This window comes from Zophobas morio, unplaced genomic scaffold, assembly GCF_036711695.1.
Source record: "Zophobas morio isolate AGI-343-1 ecotype UQ-CSIRO unplaced genomic scaffold, CSIRO_AGI_Zmor_V1 ptg000012l, whole genome shotgun sequence".
NCBI lineage: Eukaryota > Metazoa > Arthropoda > Insecta > Coleoptera > Tenebrionidae > Zophobas > Zophobas morio.
In genome coordinates this window covers 8,717,983-8,739,065 of record NW_026972117.1, presented here as the reverse complement: position 1 = coordinate 8,739,065, position 21,083 = coordinate 8,717,983, and the positions used below count along the sequence as shown (strand labels likewise).

General features: G+C 35.6%; 1 protein-coding gene across 1 annotated transcript in view; it reads right to left on the bottom strand.

Annotated features, from left to right (window-relative positions):
- LOC135127731 (chaoptin) overlaps window positions 1–21,083 on the bottom strand; it is a 477,252-nt gene that overhangs the window by 291,818 nt on the left and 164,351 nt on the right. The window contains exon 4 of the mRNA XM_064054314.1: window positions 19,198–19,236. The gene's annotated coding sequence lies outside the window, so the exon portion shown is untranslated. The remainder of the gene's footprint in view (window positions 1–19,197; window positions 19,237–21,083) is intronic.

Here is a 21,083-nt window from a genome sequence, read left to right as displayed (position 1 = left end):
GAAGCTACTAGCCCCACCCACCCACCCTCTCTTGTCTTAGAGGGTATGTTATTTGCCAAAATCAGTTTTATCGTAGCAACTAGTAGATAGGATAAGACTGATTTTGACAAATGACATACCTTCTAAGAAAAGAGAGGGTGGGTGGGCGGGGCTAGTACCTGTTAGGATCAAAGTGATTTTGGCAAATGAGACACCTTCTAGGAAAAGAGAGGGTGGGTGGGCGGGGCTAGTACCTGTTAGGATAAGACTGATTTTGGCAATTGAGTTCTCTCTAAGAAAATAGAGGGTGGATGGGCGGGGCTAGTATCTGCTAAAATCAGTTTTATCTTAGCAGCTACTATCCCCGCCCACCCACCCTCTCTTTTTTTAGGGAGTATGTTATTTGCCAAAAGCAGTTTAATCTTAGAAGCTACTAGCCCCACCCACCCACCCTCTGTTGTCTTAGAGGGTATGTTGTTTGCCAAAATCAGTTTTATCGTAGCAGCTACTAGCTAGGATAAGACTCATTTTGGCAGGTGACATACCTTCTAAGAAAAGAGAGGGTGGGTGGGCGGGGCTAGTGCCTGTTAGGATGAGACTGATTTTGGCAATTGAGTTCTCTCTAAGAAAATAGAAGGTGGATGGGCGGGGCTAGTATCTGCTAAAATCAGTTTTATCTTAGCAGCTACTATCCCCGCCCACCCACCCTCTCTTTTTTTAGGAAGTATGTTATTTGCCAAAATCAGTTTTATCTTAGCACCTACTAGCCCCACCCACCCACCTTATCTTGTCTTAGAGGGTATGTTATTTGCCAAAATCAGTTTTATCGTAGCGGCTACTAGATAGGATAAGACTCATTTTGGCAGATGACATACCTTCTAAGAAAAGAGAGGGTGGGTGGGCGGGGCTAGTACGTGTTAGGATAAGACTAATTTTGGCAAATGAGATACCCTCCAAGAAAAGAGAGGGTGGGCAGCTGAGTTTAGTATCTAAGATAAGACTAATTTTAGCAAATGACGTAGCCTCTAGAAAAGGGAATTAAATTACTATACGAAAAGAGACTAGAGACTTTCAAATTTTTTCCAAACAGGAATATCTAGAACCTCAAGATGGTTTTAAAATTTTCAAAAAGAAAAAAAACGGGCGCCAAAATTAAATCAAAAACAGGTAGGTCAGAATTTTCCAAAAATAGAACGCCAAAGTCCCCCAAAATTGTTCCAAATAATTTACAAAAAAAATCTCCATGGGCTCCCAAAATAATTCACCATGGATACCCAAGAGTCTCTCGAATTTAAATAAGAAACACTGCGGCATTCAAGGCTTTTTCAAGTTCGTAAAAAATGAAACACTAAAAGCTCAAAAGATTTTTTCAAGTTCAATTTTTGGAGGGGACAATCAAATAAATTTTCATTCACTATTTACCATATCAATTTATTTTATTACCCTCGAAAATTTTCAAATTCTCTTGCATTACTTTGATATATATTTAAAAATATAAACATTTAAGTTAAAATAAATCAATATTATTTTTTATAAATAAAATAGGATTTACTATTTACATACTTAATAGTCTTTATTAGATTCAAAATACCACACTAGTCAGTCAAGCAGTTTTGGATGCTACTGAGCGACAGAGTAAAACTGCAGACTTGTAGTTTCCTACCGGTAGTACATTTAGGAAACCTGACCTGACTCAACCTGACTTGACTTGACTTGACTTAATCTGGCACGATCTGGCGTGATTTGGCTTGGTTTGAACTAATGTGACTGGAGCAGACGCGACTTGACATGACTCACTTGACTTAAAATGGCCTTCCATGAGTTGACTTGACCTCACCATACTTTCTTACTATTGTTACAGAAAATTTCAATAAAGTGATGTATTCAATAAATTTATTTTTACATTCTAAAGAAACAAAATTTGACTGAAGGAACTGTACTAAAGCAAAGATTTTGACTTCTTTCAATTGTTAACCAGAGCAAGAATTGAATTCAAAACATTGTAATTTTTTTTTTTATTGCATTTCTTTATTTTTAGTTGATCCACAATGTCACTGTAGTAATTCACTTTCCATTGTGATGGGCTGTCGGGAGTAGTAGCAATTAATTGTCAGAAATTGGTTAAACAAGGGTTCCATCAGGTTATCTATTGCGGAATCAATATTACATGTTGGTGTGGAATCGCCACGCTGATGATTCCGACTTGACATTTAAGTCAATACCATTAATTTCATAGTGTGAAACTTTTGACGTGTGGGGTGAAGAGGTTTATGGGACAAAACTCTTCATTTTATTGGTTGGAAGGGACCACTGGCACTGATAGAATATTATTAGAGAGCGGATTTATAAGCACAAAAAAATTAAGAATAAGCGCTTAAATAAGCACAACATTTTCAATAAAAAATTTTATTTTAAGCAAAAAGCATTAAATAAGCATACCACTTTCATTAAAAAAGTTTTATTTTAAGCAAAAAAGCATTAAAAACATAATCATATTACAAATCAAAGAACACTTCTTAGAACCTTGGATAAAATATTATTACAATAATCCTAGACTTTATATTTTACACACGTATTTCAGTTTTCTTTAAAACAATTTATGATTGTAGTATGTTCCAAGTTGTCCACTGTAAAATTTTTTCGCCGATCATTTAAAATGTGTTTAAAATTGGAGAATGTGCGTTCAACATCCACACTCGTTGTTGGCGCAAATTTGAATTTTGCAACTAATGTTGAATCTAACTCCAAATTTTCCACCTTCTGGCCTTGCAAAACGCGAGCAACGTCGGAAAGAACACCGAAACCTGCATTTTTATTTAACACTTCGTCAAGTTTTTGAGATACTCTAGTACCAATATCACCCCTTACTGCGTTTGCTTGTTGTTTAAATTCTTTCACTAAGTTTATGGCATCTACCAACAACATGTTGGGTTTTTCTAACTTTTCTATTACCTCACATACGAATTGATAATTGCTTCTTAGAAAAGCTAGATCTTGTCGCAAATCTTTGTTTTCCAAAATATTTATGCAATCTTTAATCGATTGAGAAGAATCTTCGCTAAACTCCGTAACTACTTCCTCAAATTCTTTGATATATTTGTCATAATAAAATGTGGCCTGTAACCATGTTCCTCACCTCGTTATAATCGGCTCTGGGGGCAATGGTATGTTTGGAAATTTTTCCTTAAAATGTTGAACCCTTAGTGGGGCTTTAACAAAAATCTGTTTACCATTTGCCACTAATTTATTAACAGTAGGAAACTGCAAACGTATTCCTTCAGCCACTCTGTTTAAGCCGTGGGCAATACAAGTAGAGTGAATTAAATTGGGATATTTTTAGATTATTCCTTGCTTTCAACATATAACGAGCTGCATCCGAGATCATCAATAAAATTTTATTCGCCGGTACGGCATTTGGCAAAAATAGTGACGTAAGACTGTCATTTACAAATCTGGTAATCGTATTGCCATTTGTTTTATCTAACATTTTCAAACTTACTACATACCCTCGACTAGGGAAATTTTCACTTAAGATTCCAACAATTAAACTTGCCACGTATCTTCCACAACTATCGGTTGTTTCATCGACAGCCAACCATAAATAAAATTATCTCCAATGCGATGTGTAATTTCGTTGTAAACTTGTTGAAACACTGGGTCTACATAATTTTTTCGAGGAGTATTTTCAACCGGAATATGTCGATTGCAGTGTTTTTCAAGGAATTCTTGAAGAGGGCCTTTCTCCAATTTTTTTAAAGGTATATTGGATTGGATCATCATTTTACATAAAACGAAATTAAACTTAAACTGCTCATTTTTTGTGGAAGTAGATGCAACAGATTCATGTATGGTCTGCTGTTTAATTTTAAAAACTTCAAACATTTTCTTCCTTTCTACATGAAGAGTCGTTCTAACATGTTGCGTCACGTTATATTTTTTATCACTTTGAATCTAAAACAACATACATATACAGGATTAACAAAGGAAAATAGATAAAAAAAAAATTAGTGGGCTTACGGTCCCACACAAGCTCTGCAGAATATTTTGTTGTTTTCTAATTTTAATTCTGGAAAATTCCTTATCCACTCATCCCGCGTCGATTTTACTTTCGGCATTCTTTTAAAATATTAGTAATATTACCAAAAAGAACTCAACATGTAACAAGGGAGAACCACGTATAACACTGTACTACGACATATGCGATAGACTGATGGCTGTGAAACAAACAGTTCATTTACTTAAAAGTTTCAATTAGAAAAATTTTAAGGAAGGTAGTTGGGTACAATAATCCTTTTTTCTAGAAAATCTTCAACGGTTTTGCGCAAAATGCCGAAAAAGAACATCTGGTTAAAAGCTTTAATTCATGATCAACGGAAGTAAGGATTTAAAGTCATAAAATCTATGGAGTATTTTTCCAATCCTATAATAAAATTTTATTACCCAAACGACCGGAACCTATTCACAGAAAGGGTCTTGAGTAAGTGTACTTCAATGGTCAAGTCCAGGTAAAATGCATACGATACGATACGCCTAACTAACAAGTATTTGTCATCCCGACAAGGCCGGCATTTGAACAAATTATGCATTAAAACTCATATTCGTCATAAAAAGCATTAAATAAGCATATAAGTTTTAATATGCATAAAATTGAAAAAAAAGCAAATAAGCATAAAAAAAAATATGTCAAATGACTCCAAATTTTATCATAGTTACAGATATAAAAAAGTTTTGAAGTGCTTACATTTTTCACAAAAAGCATTAAACCTAGAAATCCGCTCTCTAAATATTATAGTCGATGATAAAAATTTCGAAGAATTTAGTAAATTTCAATAAAGTTTATTGTAGCTGTATTATCAGCTTATATGCAACCAGTAATACTCCACGACAGCAGTCACTAGCAACTTCATTCTCTCGATTTTTTTTTTTGGTTTAAATGAAAATCTAAATTCTGCAAGTTTGCCACCGCAAGCGTTAGTTTCAATAAACATTTCTCGATTTCTCAAGTTCCGGAAATCGATGTAACTAAATTCCGGCTTCCGCCAGCTCGAGTACCTGTCAGAAAATATCAAATGCATTCGACGGTAGGTCTAATAACGCTGTCAAAATTACGGAACACAATGGGGCGCTCAGCTTGCAACCGCAAGAAACGCCAAATTGTATACATTCCCCCTTCCCAGCTCCGGAATCAAAAGCATGCATCGCAACCTGTCCATGCTTGTTACGTCACGCTGCAACAAACACAAAGTTCCAAACTAACTAAATTGGTTTCCGGAGGGTTCACTATTACACAATGTACCGGCGCACGTACACCAGAAATTGCTTTAAAACAAGATAACAATTTTTAGAAGGATAAATCAGTTCGGAATCACGACGGAAACGCTTCCGCTCCAAGGTGCGGCGGGTGTTTCATTATTTTAAATTGGATTCATGTTAAAAATCCATTTGGTTTGTGATTCTTCATACAGTCCGATGCACTTTGCCAAATGGAAAGGCGCGATGAAAGTGAGGCCAGCTCCGGTGGATTAATGGGGCGTTTTCGTGTCTTTGTGCTGCGGCGGTGTTTTTAAAAAGTCAGAGTTAATTAATGGAACGCGGTTTATCATTTCTGATAAAACATGTTTGGCGATCGTGTAAACACTTGTTTTGGCTACGGCTCGCGTGCCGGACGGCTTGTTTTACGCCAGGATTGTCTGTTTATCGGGGAGCGAAAGCCATGTGTTATGCGAGAAACAAATTCGGGGGGCAAAAAATGCGGCAAGGGTTATCGGGAAGGCGATCGGGTTATTTCTGGAAGTGGGTTGAGTTTTTTTATAATTTATTCAAAACAACAGTTGCGTAAGCACAAAGGGTTCGGAGTCCATTCATACTAAAATATTGTATTCCATATTTTAATTCATGCTATGATATTACAAATTTCGGCTCAATAAAGGGTGATTCATGAGTAATAATGAGCCCAGCAGGATTGGGAACGCAACCCAGAACACTACCAAAGAATACTATATTTTGTCCTAAAAAACAAAACACTCCATATAATTGAAAATGATATTTCTTTGTCCTGTATGCATTGAAATACTAATCATACTATTATCGTCTATTGATGAGCAAAAACGTGTGTCTATGCTATCTGCCGACATTTCACTCTGCTTTATTGAAGCCTCATCAAGACTAAAGCATTGTGGATTGGTAGATATCTATCTAACAGAAAAATATTTTGGGTAAAGCATAAATTATAACAAAATTCGTCATGGTATTGTTACATTAAATCAGGCAACCTGAAATTGTACATAAATTACTAATAATATTTTTTTTTATTTAAGGTAAATTAAATGAAAATTTCAAAAATATCGATATTTCGACTGTCGATTCTGGAAAAACGGTTGCAATTATCAAAGAAACGAGGCCGGAAGTGAGTTCTAGACATCGAAATTTACAAGAAACTGTATTCAGTTAAGTTTTGAAAATGTCAAAAACTTGCCGAAATTTGAAGGGGGGACCCTTGGAAAAATTTCACTTTTAAGAATGTTGTCCAAAAATTGTGAAAACATTCAGGGACGTAGATTTCGACATGCTGATTTCAAAAATATAGTGTGTTGATGGTCAGAGAGCAACATTTTCGAAATAATCGGTACAAAATGCGAATTTTTGAAAAAATCAAATATTTCGATACTTCAGGGTTCGATTGTGGAAAAACTGTTGCTGTTATGAAAGAAACGAGGCCTAAAGTGAACTCTAGAGTTCGAAATCTACAAGAAAATGTTTGGTTAAGTTTCGAAAATATCAAAAATTTGCCGAAATTTGAAGAAGAAGAAGGGGGGACCATTGGAAAATTTTCACTTTTAAAAATCTTGTCCAAAAATTGTGAAAAAATTCAGTGATGTAGATCTCGATGCGCTGATTTCAAAAATATGGTGTGTTGATGGTCACAGAGCAATATTTTAGAAATAATCGGTACGAAATGCGAATTTTTGAAAATTTCAAAGAAGGGGGGACTCTTGGAAAAATTTCACTCTTAAAAATGTTGTCCCAAAATTGTGAAAAAATTTGGGGACTTAGATCTCGATTTGCTGATTTCAAAAATATAGTGTGTTGATGGTCACAGAGCAACATTTTCGAAATAATCGGTACGAAATGCGAATTTTTGAAAATTTCAAAAATTTCGATAATTCAGTGTTCGATTGCGGAAAAACTGTTGCAGTAATGTAAGAAACGGGGCCGGAAGTGAACTCTAGAGCTCGAAATCTACAAGAAAATATGTTTAGTTCAGTTTCGAAAATGTCAAAAATTTGCCGAAATTTGAAGAAGGGGGGACCCTTGGAAAAATTTCACTTTTTAAAATGTCGTCCGAAAATAATGAGAAAATTCAGAGGTGTAGATCTCGACATACTCATTCCAAAAATATAGTGTGTTGTTGGCCACAGAGCAACATTTTCGAAAGAATCGGTACAAAATGCGAATTTTTGAAAATTTCAAAAATTTCGATATTTCAAAGGTCGATTCTGGAAAAACGGTTGCAGTTATGAAAGAAACGAGGCCGGAAGTGAGCTCTAGAGCTCGAAATCTACAAGAAAATGTGTTTAGTTAAGTTTCGAAAATATCAAAAATTTGCCAAAATTTGAAGAAGGGGGGACCATTGGAAAAATTTCACTTTTTAAAATGTCGTCCGAAAATTATGAGAAAATTCAGAGGTGTAGATCTCGACATACTCATTCCAAAAATATAGTGTGTTGTTGGCCACAGAGCAACATTTTCGAAAGAATCGGTACAAAATGCGAATTTTTGAAAATTTCAAAAATTTCGATATTTCAAAGGTCGATTCTGGAAAAACGGTTGCAGTTATGAAAGAAACGAGGCCGGAAGTGAGCTCTAGAGCTCGAAATCTACAAGAAAATGTGTTTAGTTAAGTTTCGAAAATATCAAAAATTTGCCAAAATTTGAAGAAGGGGGGACCATTGGAAAAATTTCACTTTTTAAAATGTCGTCCGAAAATTATGAGAAAATTCAGAGGTGTAGATCTCGACATACTCATTCCAAAAATATAGTGTTGTGTGTATATATGTTGGCCACAGAGCAACATTTTCGAAAGAATCGGTACAAAATGCGAATTTTTGAAAATTTCAAAAATTTCGATATTTCAAAGGTCGATTCTGGAAAAACGGTTGCAGTTATGAAAGAAACGAGGCCGGAAGTGAGCTCTAGAGCTCGAAATCTACAAGAAAATGTGTTTAGTTAAGTTTCGAAAATATCAAAAATTTGCCAAAATTTGAAGAAGGGGGGACCATTGGAAAAATTTCACTTGTACAAATGTTGTCTAAAAATTCTGAAAAAATTCAGGGACGTAGATCTCGATATGCTGATTCCAAAAATATAGTGTGTTAATGGTCACAGAGCAATATTTTCGAAAAAATCGGTACGGAATGCAAATTTTTGAAAATTTCAAAAATTTCGATATTTCAACGTTCGATTCTGGAAAAACGGTTGCAGTTATCAAAAGAACGAGGCCGGAAGTGAGTTCTGGAGATCGAAATCTACAAGAAACTGTATTCAGTTAAGTTTCGAAAATGTCAAAAATTTGCCGAAATTTGAAGAAGGGGGGACCATTGGAAAAATTTCACTTTTACAAATGTTGTCTAAAAATTCAGAAAAAATTCGGTGATGTAGATCTCGATGTGCTGATTTCAAAAATATAGCGTGTTGATGGTCACAGAGCAACATTTTCGAAAGAATCGGTACGAAATGAGAATTTTTGAAAGTTTCAAAAATTTCGTAATTTCAGGGTTCGATTCTGGAAAAACTGTTGCAGTTATGAAAGAAACGAGGCCGGAAGCGAACTCTGGAGCTCGAAATCTACAAGAAAATGTGTTTAGTTAAGTTTCGAAAATGTCAAAAATTTGCCGAAATTTGAAGAAGGGGGGACCATTGGAAAATTTTCAGTTTTAAAAATGTTGTCCAAAAATTGTGAAAAAATTCAGGGACGTAGATCTCGATACGCTGATTCCAAAAATATAGTGTGTTGATGGTCACAGAGCAATATTTTCGAAAAAATCGGTACGAAATGCGAATTTTTGAAAATTTCAAAAATTTCGATATTTCAGCGTACGATTCTGGAAAAACGGTTGCAGTTATCAAAGGAACGAGGCCGGAAGTGAGTTCTGGAGATCGAAATCTACAAGAAACTGTATTCAGTTAAATTTCGAAAATGTCAAAAATTTGCCGAAATTTGAAGAAGGGGGGACCATTGGAAAAATTTCACTTTTACAAATGGTGTCAAAAAATTCTGAAAAAATTTGGTGATGTAGATCTGGATGTGCTGATTTCAAAAATATAGTGTGTTGATGGTCACAGAGCAACATTTTCGAAATAGTCGGTACAAAATGCAAATTTTTGAAAATTTCAAAAATTTCGATAATTCAGGGTTCGATTCTGGAAAAACTGTTGCAGTTATGAAAAAATCGAGGCCGGAAGTGAACTCTAGCCTGGCGAAATTCATTGTCACTTTTTCCCTAGAGTTGTGATCAATAAATGTAAACTGCTTAGAGAGAAAAGTAAAACCAAATTGTCTATAAAAAAATATTATAAATATTATTCTGTATTACACAAGAATACACAACAGAATTAAACGAATTTATTAACATTTCACAAATTCAGTAACACAATTACCAATTAAAGAAATGAGGGTAATCAGGGAGAATTCGGCAAATTCATTACCATTTACCCTGAGATAATCGCTTTATTCTCAACAGTGGAAGCGCAAATGATGAAACACTGTCATGTTTATTTGGTTTGGCACAAACAAATAGCACGTTTGATACGTAGTTAAACTACGAATACCGATGTTGCTTGTCCAGATCTGTCAGATTACCATTGCAAGCCAATAGTGTGGCGCTCAATGAGAACTTTACACATGTGAAAATTGATTGCGTCGAGAGATCATTCAGATAATATCCTACCGACTGCGCCAAAAATCCGACAATTCTGATGCTTATACCATTTCAGATTTTACAGGTAATTATTGTTAGAATTGGTTCCATCGATTTGAAACCAAACGACGTAGAAAATAAAAGCGCCGCTCCAACGGACATTCCGCGCCAAATCGAAAGAGCGATTCATATATCCAGTATCGGCTATTCAGAGTGATCCTTTCCATAACGGCCACATTTTATCTGAAACGGCACTTTTTCTGCATTAATTGCCACCGACTGACCCAACCCGAGCCACGATAACTTGGCGGTTATTAAAAAATAATCGGTTTGGGATCCAATCCACCCCCGAGCCGCATTCACGTTCGTTTTTATGACCATTGCTTTTAATAACAGATTTGTCCTTTTCGGAAATTTGACGGCAATTACGAGGAAGCGCGCTATCGTGGACACTTTCTACGATTTTTTGTTGTTTGCGTTATTTATTAAACCGGAAACGGCTCCCCGGAGTGCCATCAAGCAAAACAATTGCGTATAATAAAAAACTTGTACTCGACTGAATTAGGGGATGTTTCGTGTTCCTTTCAAATATTTCCCGATGATAAATTTCTTTCGAAGCTAATCTTTACAAGTCGTGAATGGAAGCGTAAAAAGAGTTTAAGTGAAAAAAGGAGGGCATCGAAGAGGGTGCTTTTATTTTGCCGAAGAACAACGCGAATTGATGTGGCGGTATAAGAAACTTGACATATTAGGGATTTGGGCCTGTACACTTTATATGCGGATATATACGTTTCGGACTTACACAAGGTTAAACTAACCCAAAGCCACATAAATCTGGCGAAGCTTAACAACAAATCTCTTTGCTCATATGTGCATACTAACAACGGTGGGGGAGACGCTGCAAAAATTCAAATGATTTGTGTGCCGGCCGGTTTTCATTAAATGGCTTGTTAGGGCAGCGTGGAACTTGTCGGGAATAATTTCTGACACAGTTATTTAAATTCTGGGTCCACAATACCGGTTTTTGAGACAAAAAATAAAATATTAATGGTTTCTGGGCTATGCTTTATATGGTATTTTTTCAAACAGATTTTGCAAATATTGATATATGTAAATAATTGGTGAATCCAAAAATATGTTGATTAGAACTCTAAGTCTACTCGTAAAATGGAATACCGATGATTATTAAATTAAATTACTCGGGGTTGTTACAACTTTTGTTTTCATTTTAATATTCCGAAGTCCAGGATTTCGTTTACTTAATGTTTCCTGAATTATTAAATAATTTGAGACTGTCTACCAATGGTAATTGTAATATTTTTTTGTATAATGATACGTCTAGAAAAATAACGTCGTCCGGTTCATCGATCTCTCAAGTCCGAACGGTTAATTTATGCTCCCTAAAAAATCGTTTACCCTATTAAAACCCTAAGGAATCGAATGGCATAAACCAGAAGTCCAAGATTTTAACAGTTTTGGAATGGTGGACCCGTTAACTGAAAAAATATTTTTTTGAATCATCTCCCCTAATCGAAGTTGTTTTTCTATCTACCTTATTACCTTTCTATCTGATGGCGACAAAATCGTCGCATCCTTTTGGCGTAAAAGTAGAGCAATTTCGCGAATTTCTAATTTATTATTAACAAATATTAGGGAAAATGTGTTGTGTTATTGCTGTGAACACGAAAGAAAATGGATATTTTTCTGAAAAGGAGCGAAAACAGGGTAAGTAGGACTTCAGTTTTAATTTATCAGGTTCCGTGATTCGTTTCCTCGACAAAGTTTAAATTTTGGGGAAATTTTCAAAACGATTGAAGTTGGTCGATCAAAGTTATAAATTTTCACGATATAATTAAATAATCTTTAAATATAATTAATATTATTTATAATGTTTAAATATGATAAGCATCAATATATGATAATTAAACCGAAACTCGTTTTCCTACAAACCCGAAATTATTAAAAACAAATCAATTTGTTTAAACAGTGTTAAATTATCCCCGAAAATGTGCATTTTCCCGGCCAAAATATGAAAAATAATTTTTGCAGTCTCATCGTGACGTACGATGACGTCAATGTCACGTGAACTACCTGTATAAAGGTCAGGTTTTTCGGTCCTTTGTGTTCAGGATTAATTTCTGTTTGATGGCGGCAAGATCGTCGCTTCATTTTGGCGTAAAAGTGGAGCGTTTTAGCGAATTTCCAGTTTATTATTAATACATATTACGGAAAATTTGTTGTGTTAGTGCTTTGAACACGAACGAAAATGGATATTTTTCCGAAAATGACCGAAAACAGGCCAAGTACGACTTCAGTTTTAATTTATCGGATTCCGTGATTCGTTTACTCGACAATGTTTAGATTTTGGTAAAATTTTCGAAACGATTGAAGTTGGTGAGTCAAAGATATACATTTTCGCGATATAATTAAATAAAATTTAAACATAGTTAATACAATTCACAAAGTTTAAATATGATAACTATCAATATATGATAATTAAACCGAAAATCATTTTCCTAGGAACACGAGGTTAGCAAAAACAAATTAGTTTGTTTAAACATTGTTAAATTAACCCCGAAAATGTACAACTTCTGAGCTAAAATATGAAAAATAATTTTTGTAATCTCATCGTGACGTACGATGACGTCACTATCACGTGAGCTACCTGATAAAACGTCGCATTTTTCGGTCCTCTGTGTTTGGTTTTGATTTCGGTTTGGTGGCAGCAACATCGGAACTCCGTTTTGGCTCCGTAGGGCTCTGTTCAGGAATTTCTAATTTATTATTTATAAATATTGCTGAAAATGTGTTGTGTTAGTACTGTAAACACGAACGAAAATGGATATTTTTCCGAAAAAGATCGAAAATAAGGTAAGTACGACTTCAGTTTTAATTCATCGGATTCCGTGATTCGTTTACTCGACATGTTTAGATTTTGGGAAAATTTTCGAAACGATTGAAGTTGTTGGGTCAAAGCTATACATTTTCGCGATATAATCAAATAAAATTTAAACATAATTAACATCATTCATAATGTTCAAATATGATAACTATTAATATATGATAATTAAACCTAAAATCATTTTCCTAGGAACACGAGGTTAGCAAAAACAAATTAGTTTGTTTAAACATTGTTAAATTAACCCCAAAAATGTACAATTTCTGAGCTAAAATATGAAAAATAATTTTTGCAAACTCATCGTGACGTACGATGACGTCACTGTCACGTGAGCTACCTGTTAAAGGGTCCATTTTTCCGTCCTCTGTGTTTAGTTTTGATTCCGGTCTGATAGCAACAACACTGGAGTTCCGTTTTGGGTTAAAACTAGCACGTGTTCGCGAATTTCTAATTTATTGTTAATAAATATTAGCGAAAATGTTTTGTGATAAGTGCTGTGAACACGAAGGATAGTGGATATTTTTCCGAAAAGGCTGAAAATCATGGTAAGTACGATTTGAGTTTTAATTTATTGGGTTCGTGATTTGTTTACTCGACAATGTTTAACTTTTTTGAAATTGGTTGATCAAAGCTATACATTTTCGCGATATAAATAAATAAATTTTAAACATAATTAATATCATTTATAATGTTTAAATATGATAATTATTCATATATGATAATTAAACCGGACCTCGTTTTCTTACAAACCCGAAATTATTAAAAACAAATCAATTTGTTTAAACAATGTTAAATTATCCCCGAAAATGTGCATTTTCCCGGCCAAATATGAAACGTGACGTACGATGACGTCACTGTCACGTGAGCTACCTGATAAAACGTCGCATTTTTCGGTTCTCTGTGCTTGGTTTTGATTTCGGTTTGGTGGCAGCATCATCGGAATCCGTTTTGGCATAAAAGTAGGGCTCTTTTCACGAATTTCTAATTTATTATTTATAAATATCACTGAACATGTGTTGTGTTAGTACTGTAAACACGAACGAAAATGGATATTTTTCCGAAAAGGACCAAAAATATGGTAAGTACGATTTCAGTTTTAATTCATCGGATTCCGTGATTCGTTTACTCGACAATGTTTAGATTTTGGGAAAATTTTCGAAACGATTGAAGTTGTTGGGTCAAAGCTATACATTTTCGCGATATAATCAACTAAAATTTAAACATAATTAAGATGATTCATAATGTTCAAATATGATAACTATTAATATATGATAATTAAACCGAAAACCATTTTCCTAAGAACACATAATTTTTGCAATCTCATCGTGACGTACGATGACGTCACTGTCACGTGAGCTACCTGATAAAAGGTCGCATTTTTCGGCCCCTTGTGTTCAGTTTAGATTTCGGTCTGATGGCAGTAACATTGGAGCTCCGCTTTGGCTTAAAATTAGGACTCTTTTCGCGCATTTCTCAATTATTATTAATAAATATTAGTGGAAATGTGTTGTGTTGGTGCTGTGAACACGAAAGAAAATGGATATTTTTCCGAAAAGAACTGAAAACGGGGTAAGTACGACTTCAGTATTAATTTATCATGATTCATTTACTCGACAATGTTCAAATTTTGGAAAAAATTTCGAAATACTTTGCCACAGTCTTCGGAAATTTTGCCTGGTTCTTCAAATTCCTCATCAGAAACATTAAGTTCATCCTCTGACTCGATTGTGGAATATAATTCTTTTAGGCAAGCTACTTCTTCGTTTGACAGTCCGACATAGTCTGACATTTTGCTAACTTACAACTGAATAAAACGATATAACTGCATCGTGTTTGGGCTCAAAATAAAGCTACTTTAACAAAAATAATAATCGGTAAAATTTAGTTTTAAAACATTAATAATTCGCAAATTTTTAGCGATTTTTTTTGTACGTTGTCTGGTTTTTTGCAAAAAAAATAATTAACGAATCTTAAGGTCCCTTGTGTGTTTCTTAAAGAATGTTAAAGAATCCTGGGGGCTACTTATCTCTTTTTTCTTAAAGATTTTGAAATAAGAATTGGAAATAATCTCTGAGGCCCTGGAGGTGTTATTTTTCAAATAACTAAAAATCTTGGGGGCACTCCGTGTTTTTATGAAATAATTAAAAGAATCTCGGGTGTCTTTGAAGTGTTATTTTTGAAATAACTGAAAGAATATCGATGTGCCTTGAGGTGTTATTTTTGAAATAACTGGAAGACTCTCGGGGAATCCTGGTGGTTTGTTTTTTAAATTTTCAAAAATTCGCATTTCGTACCGATTTTTTCGAAAATGTTGCCCCGTGACCATCAACATGCTACATTTTCGGAATCAGAATCTTAAATAATTGCATATCGTCACAGTGTTTATTTATTAAAAAATAAAACCAGCCCCATTCCAACTCTGACGCAATCCTCATTTTTTATCCACATTAACCCCCTCCCCAACCGCCATTCCATCCACCTACATTTTTTACCGACCAGCCCTGCGCCGCTCCCTTATTCATAACGCTGATGATCCCACGAAAAAATCTGTGAAAGCGGTAATCATTTTCGAGGATGGAACACTCGAAGAGACGTAAGTGTCAACACGATGAGAACAGCCCCATCGCCGAAAACACGGCCCCGTTCGACGCGCATCTCGTTTTTCTCCGGCTGTTGTAAAAACCGGATAATATTGAGATGCTTATAATTTTATCGGCGGCTTGGAGGGCGCAGCCCAATTTATTCTGTTCGCTGTAAAGTGCCCTTGGAGGAGCACAGGAGGCAGCCGATAATTGCGAAATGCTCGAACGATTAATCTACACGTGCTGTCAAACATATTTTGCATGAGTATTATGGCGTGTATGCTGATGGTATATCGGCTTCCCGGAGCACGGCAAAGGTTCCGAGGGCTTTGTGTCGGCGGTGGGCGAATTAGGATTCCGGGGATGTTGAGGTAGATGGGAGAGAGGTGAATATATCTCAGGATAGAACTAGAAGGTGTACATATTAAGATACAATTAGTGTGTAATCACAATTTATTTTCAACTCAACTGAATTCTAATCAATTTATTGTTATTATTATTATTATTATTATTAAGCGTAACATGTTATTAGCGCTAGAAATAGCGTATTGGACGTGTGTACTGAATGTTAAATGTGAATCTAATAAGACATCTAGATCGCGAGACTCAAGAGCGATGTCTAAAATATATTATTCAAATGATCCCACTGGGAAATGTTCGATATAGTTTGTGATTAAACTTTAAGACTTTGCATTTCGTGAGTAATAATTAAAATGAAATTGAGTTCGTATAATTTCTATAATTTTCGACACACCAGATTGTTTAAATTTTTGCTTGCTTTTCCTCAAAAAGAGAAAGAAAACGGAATGAACCCAATCATCCCCGAGTATTTTTCTTTCCCTGCAAACTTAACTCCGCCAAACTAAATAATACAAACAGAAGCGAGAAGTTGCTCTCGGTGCGGCTGCTAACGAGCCATCACTGTCAAGAATTGATTTTCTCTTAGCAAAAAATGAAGTATCCAGCACAACAGAAACACACTGAAGACTCTCAAGTCAACCGATAAAATTTAATGAGTTTGGAGCCATTACCCGCCGTAAAAACTTAGCTAAAATGTGGGTAAAGATTTTAATTATTCATTTAGCGTAGCGCGCTACAATATTGGGAAGCGATAAATCATAGATCCGTTAATTAATTTTACATCCCTCTTTAGCTTGGGTTGATGATGTCGTAAAGTCGGTACGAAATAACCGTGGATACTCTCGAGCAAATAATAAAATGTTAACTGACAAACAACTCGTAAAAGCGTGTTAATTAAACGGCTACGAATTCTGTTCACATAACCTCAGTATGAATACTAAACTGAGTTGAGATTTGGGATCTCGACTTGTCTGAAGGCTGGCGAATGCCTTGGAGTAATAAATGTCGGGACATAATTTCGTATGAGACGTAGCTCGCTTCGCTCGCTCGCTAATTACTCAGCTGGAAGTGATCGATCTCGAAATTCCTACACCGTCTCCGCTATTGTTGCGAGCTAATAAAACGGAACTCGTAGCTCTGGTTTAAGGTATTGATAAATGAGATTTTCACCAGGTAAGCAGTTTTTCGTGTCGGGTCGGGGTTTTCTTGCGAAAAATTCCGCCAAGAAAATTAATAAAGGCTCGCATAAACCTCGACGGCGTCACTTCGAACAAGTTTATCTGAAACACGACGTCGTTCGGCACTTTTATAGTTATTGAGCAGTCATCCTTAAAAGATATAAGTTTACGATGCCAACAACATTATTCATCGCCGTTCTGCCGCAACCCTTTACTTTCGCGGATCATTGTTCGAGTACTTTCCGAACTGATACGCACTGGCTAGAGATTCGCAAGCACTCGCTTGGAAAAAACTAGAGCTGAACATTTTGTTTATCGTAGCGTAATCTACTTTGTCTACTAACAAAAGGGAATGACAATTTTGAACAAACCTGTGGTGATTTTGTCTTAGTAGATGGTCAGTACGAGGCAGCTAACCGGTGAAAATATCAAAGAAAAAATAAGGCGATTTGTGAAACAAATAAACCCCAAGAAAATATTTACAGACAACTGATCCCTTTTCCTATTAGAATCCAAACCAAAGTGTACTAAATTTAGAACCTCAGACGTAATATCTGTAAATATAAAAATAAATAATAATGGAGAACTTCAATTGTACGTCGACTTCTCATCCAAACACTCTTCCTTGATATAACTAGCTAGACGTTTGAAAAAATTTTGTTGTGTAAAAGGAAACATCTTAAAAATAAAGTTTCATTTTTAATTTATCAACTATTATTTAAGTACTTAAGTCAAGAAAAGTTTGCGTTAATATTGGTAATATTGAAGAATACATTGTTGTTGTTATTTGGAACGATTGGAGCAATATTTTGAAGCTAATTTGATTGAAAATGAAAGAAGAGAGATTTGAAGCTTTATATGATATTTTAAAACAACATTTTAGTGTAGTTTAGTGAGTACGTGACATTACTAGCTAGAAAGAGTGTTCGGATGAGAAGACAAGGCGCAATTTACAACTACTACTAGTCTAATAAGATAAAATATAAACAGAAGCAAGATAATTAGATTTAGATTAATATAAGACACTAAAATCGCAAAAATGCGACAGTCACCCCAAAAATATTTCAAATTACGTTCGCGAGCACCTGATTACCTTCGGCGCCGCCTCCATCCACCTCAATTTGCTAAACAAGCCCGTCTTCGCCCGGCCCTCGATCGCCGGCATAAATTCAGTTCAACAAAGTGCGCCACTCCATCCCTTAAAAGTTTAGCTTTACCGCACAAAAACTGCCTAATGAAATGACTTCATGGAGTTCAAACTTTGGAGCACGTTTCTTTGCGAGTCCTCACCGAAAGAAATTTAATTTTGACCAGATTATTGCATTAAAGTGGATTAAAAAGTGTTCACATGCCGCTTATGAGCCATCCATCACACCCACAATACTCGAGATCGCGCCAAAAGTGGCCTTCGAGTCGCAGCTTCCCCTAATTAGATGCAAATATTTCGTTTTGAATTTATCGCGGAAATTTTCTTCATTCTCTCGATGATTAATTGCTTCGTGGGGTGAAGACACGGGTATTGATAAGGGCGTCCGGGTGGGCCTGTTGTTTGCTGTCTAAATTCCTGTTAATCTTGACACGGTGCGGTAATCTGCGTCTTAGTAGGGAGGAAATGCACTTTTTTCCGCACGGCTTTGTGGAGGATGCAAATGCGTTATTAGGGGCAGAGGAAGTGGGTTTTTGCTAGTTTCTGCGGCAAAATAGGAAAAGTCGATGGGAAATCTGCGCCAGACTTAAAAGCTCGGTGTCTTACTTAGAGAAATCCCGCAAGAATTAGTTTTAAAGTAATGCTGCCGACGAGGCTGAGATGATATTATCTTCTGTCTGGTATGAGTTTCATTTATCATAGGAATATACGTTGGTTGTTATTTTGTGGGAATTTTCACTTCGGTGATAATACACACTTGGGAAAAAGTTCGATATTGACTGAATCTAACGTTTTTTTTTTTGTTTTAATAATAAACAAAATTTATGGACACTTTGCAACCAAAAAAAACGTCGTTTTTGTCGATCGTTGACTACCATTAAATTACGCGTTTTTCAGATTAGGTAATGGCTCCTTTATAGTTAGTATGTTGTAAAAGCCAAGTTTAATGACGAGTAATTTATGAAATATAAGACATACTTGGTTTGTTGTTTTACATCGCATACATATATACTTTCACTTTTCAGAGATACGTAGGAAGAAAACCTGAATTTACAACCTTTTTTTTGTATTTTTCTCATTAAACTTGGCTTTTACGGGATATCTACTCATTTAATTTATTTTTATTGATACTTACCCAAAACAATAGGATCCTCAATTTCGCTTTGAAATTCACCTGCAACAAAAAAAACAAGACATTATTATCTACATTTTTACTCTAATAATGATCGCTCCAACACACAAAAATTACAGCGTAGCTGCTGAAACATGCCCACGTTCGAAAGATTCTTCAAAAATGAGTAGATAAATAGAATGAAATTTAATGTAATTTTGTTTGTTGGGCGACAGTTTTTTGAAAATTTGTATGTTAACAGAAGTATAAAAATTGCTTTTATGTTATTTTACAGACGTTCTCTGGCACCTGAACTACAATCAAGCAAATCCAGTGTTTTATAAAAAAAAAACATAGACAGTGCCAGTCAGTGTAAGAAAAAATAAACTTAGTAATAAAAACACGATCAAAGGTAGCCATGGATTTTTGAATATTTGTCCAAGTCTGAGATATGATTTTAGAAAAAACTTTGAAGTTGCTGGTAATAATCTGAGAACCCGAAAATTGTATCAAAGATAAATCTTCAAAAATCAATGGTTGCCCTTGATCGCATTTTTATTGCTCTCTCGGCATAAAAAGGTTTTTACAAAATTTTGATGTTTTCTTCAAAAATCTGAGTACTTACGGTAAAAAAATATTATTTTATAGAATTTTAATAACATTTGCTTAGCAAAATTTTAAGGCGACGTCACTAAATTGTTGGTGGGAATGTTTAGACAAATTCTGATTAGGTTTTGGCCGTCTGCACGTTTTTTCTTAAGTAATCGGTCCGTAGTTTCGAAGAATATCGGTCTAATAAAAATCTACGAAAACGACAGACAGACGAAAACGGAAGACCTATTGTTCCATATTCTAGAGGTCACGTCAGATCAGGGCAGGTCATACTCTAGAAGTCATGAAATCTCGACAAAATATGAAAGTAGCCATTTACCGAACATACCTAATCACAACATTTCCTTAGGTTTCAAAATTCATATTTCCGCTATTTTTAAAGTTGGAGGTTTAGTATTTTCCTTAAAATGTTTTTACTCCCCTTGACTTACCAAGGTTCATTCTGCCGAGGGAGTAATAAAAACACAATCAAAGACAGCTATGGATTTTTGAAAGTTTGTCTAGAATTGATGGTAATCTGACACTGCGAAAAATTTTATCAAAGACAAATCTTCAAAAATCCAATCGTCATTGATCACAACAGATGATAGATGGAGACAGACAGACGAGAGGCAGACGATGGACAGACGACAGATCTACGACAGATGGACGAGAGACGAACGACAAACAGACGAGAGGAAGACGACAGACGAACGAGAGACAGACGACAGACAGACGACAAACAGACAATGAACAGACGACAGATGCATGACAGACAAACGACAAACAGATGATGACAGACCACAGGCAGACGACAGACAGACGAGAGACGAACTACAGACAGACCACAGACAAACGACAAATAAACCACAGACAGACCACAGACAGACCACAGATAGAAGACAGGCAGACGAGAGACAGATGACAGACCACAAGCAGTAACAGACGACAGATGACAGATAGACAGATAATAGTCAGACGACAGACAGGCGATAGACAAATAGATGACAGATAGGCGACAGACTAGATAGACGACAAAGAGACGAAAGACATACAAGAGATAGACGACAGATAGATAACAGATAGACGAGAGACAGATAAGAGACAGACGACAGATAAACGACAGACATACGACAGATGGACGATAGGCAGATAACAGACAGACTACACACAGACGACAGACAGACGAAAGACAGACGCCAGACAGACCACAGACAGACGACGAAAAGACGATAGACAGATGATGGAGAGGTGACGAAAAGACGATGGACAGACGATAGAGAGGCCTTCAGACAGACGACAAATGACCAAACAGACAG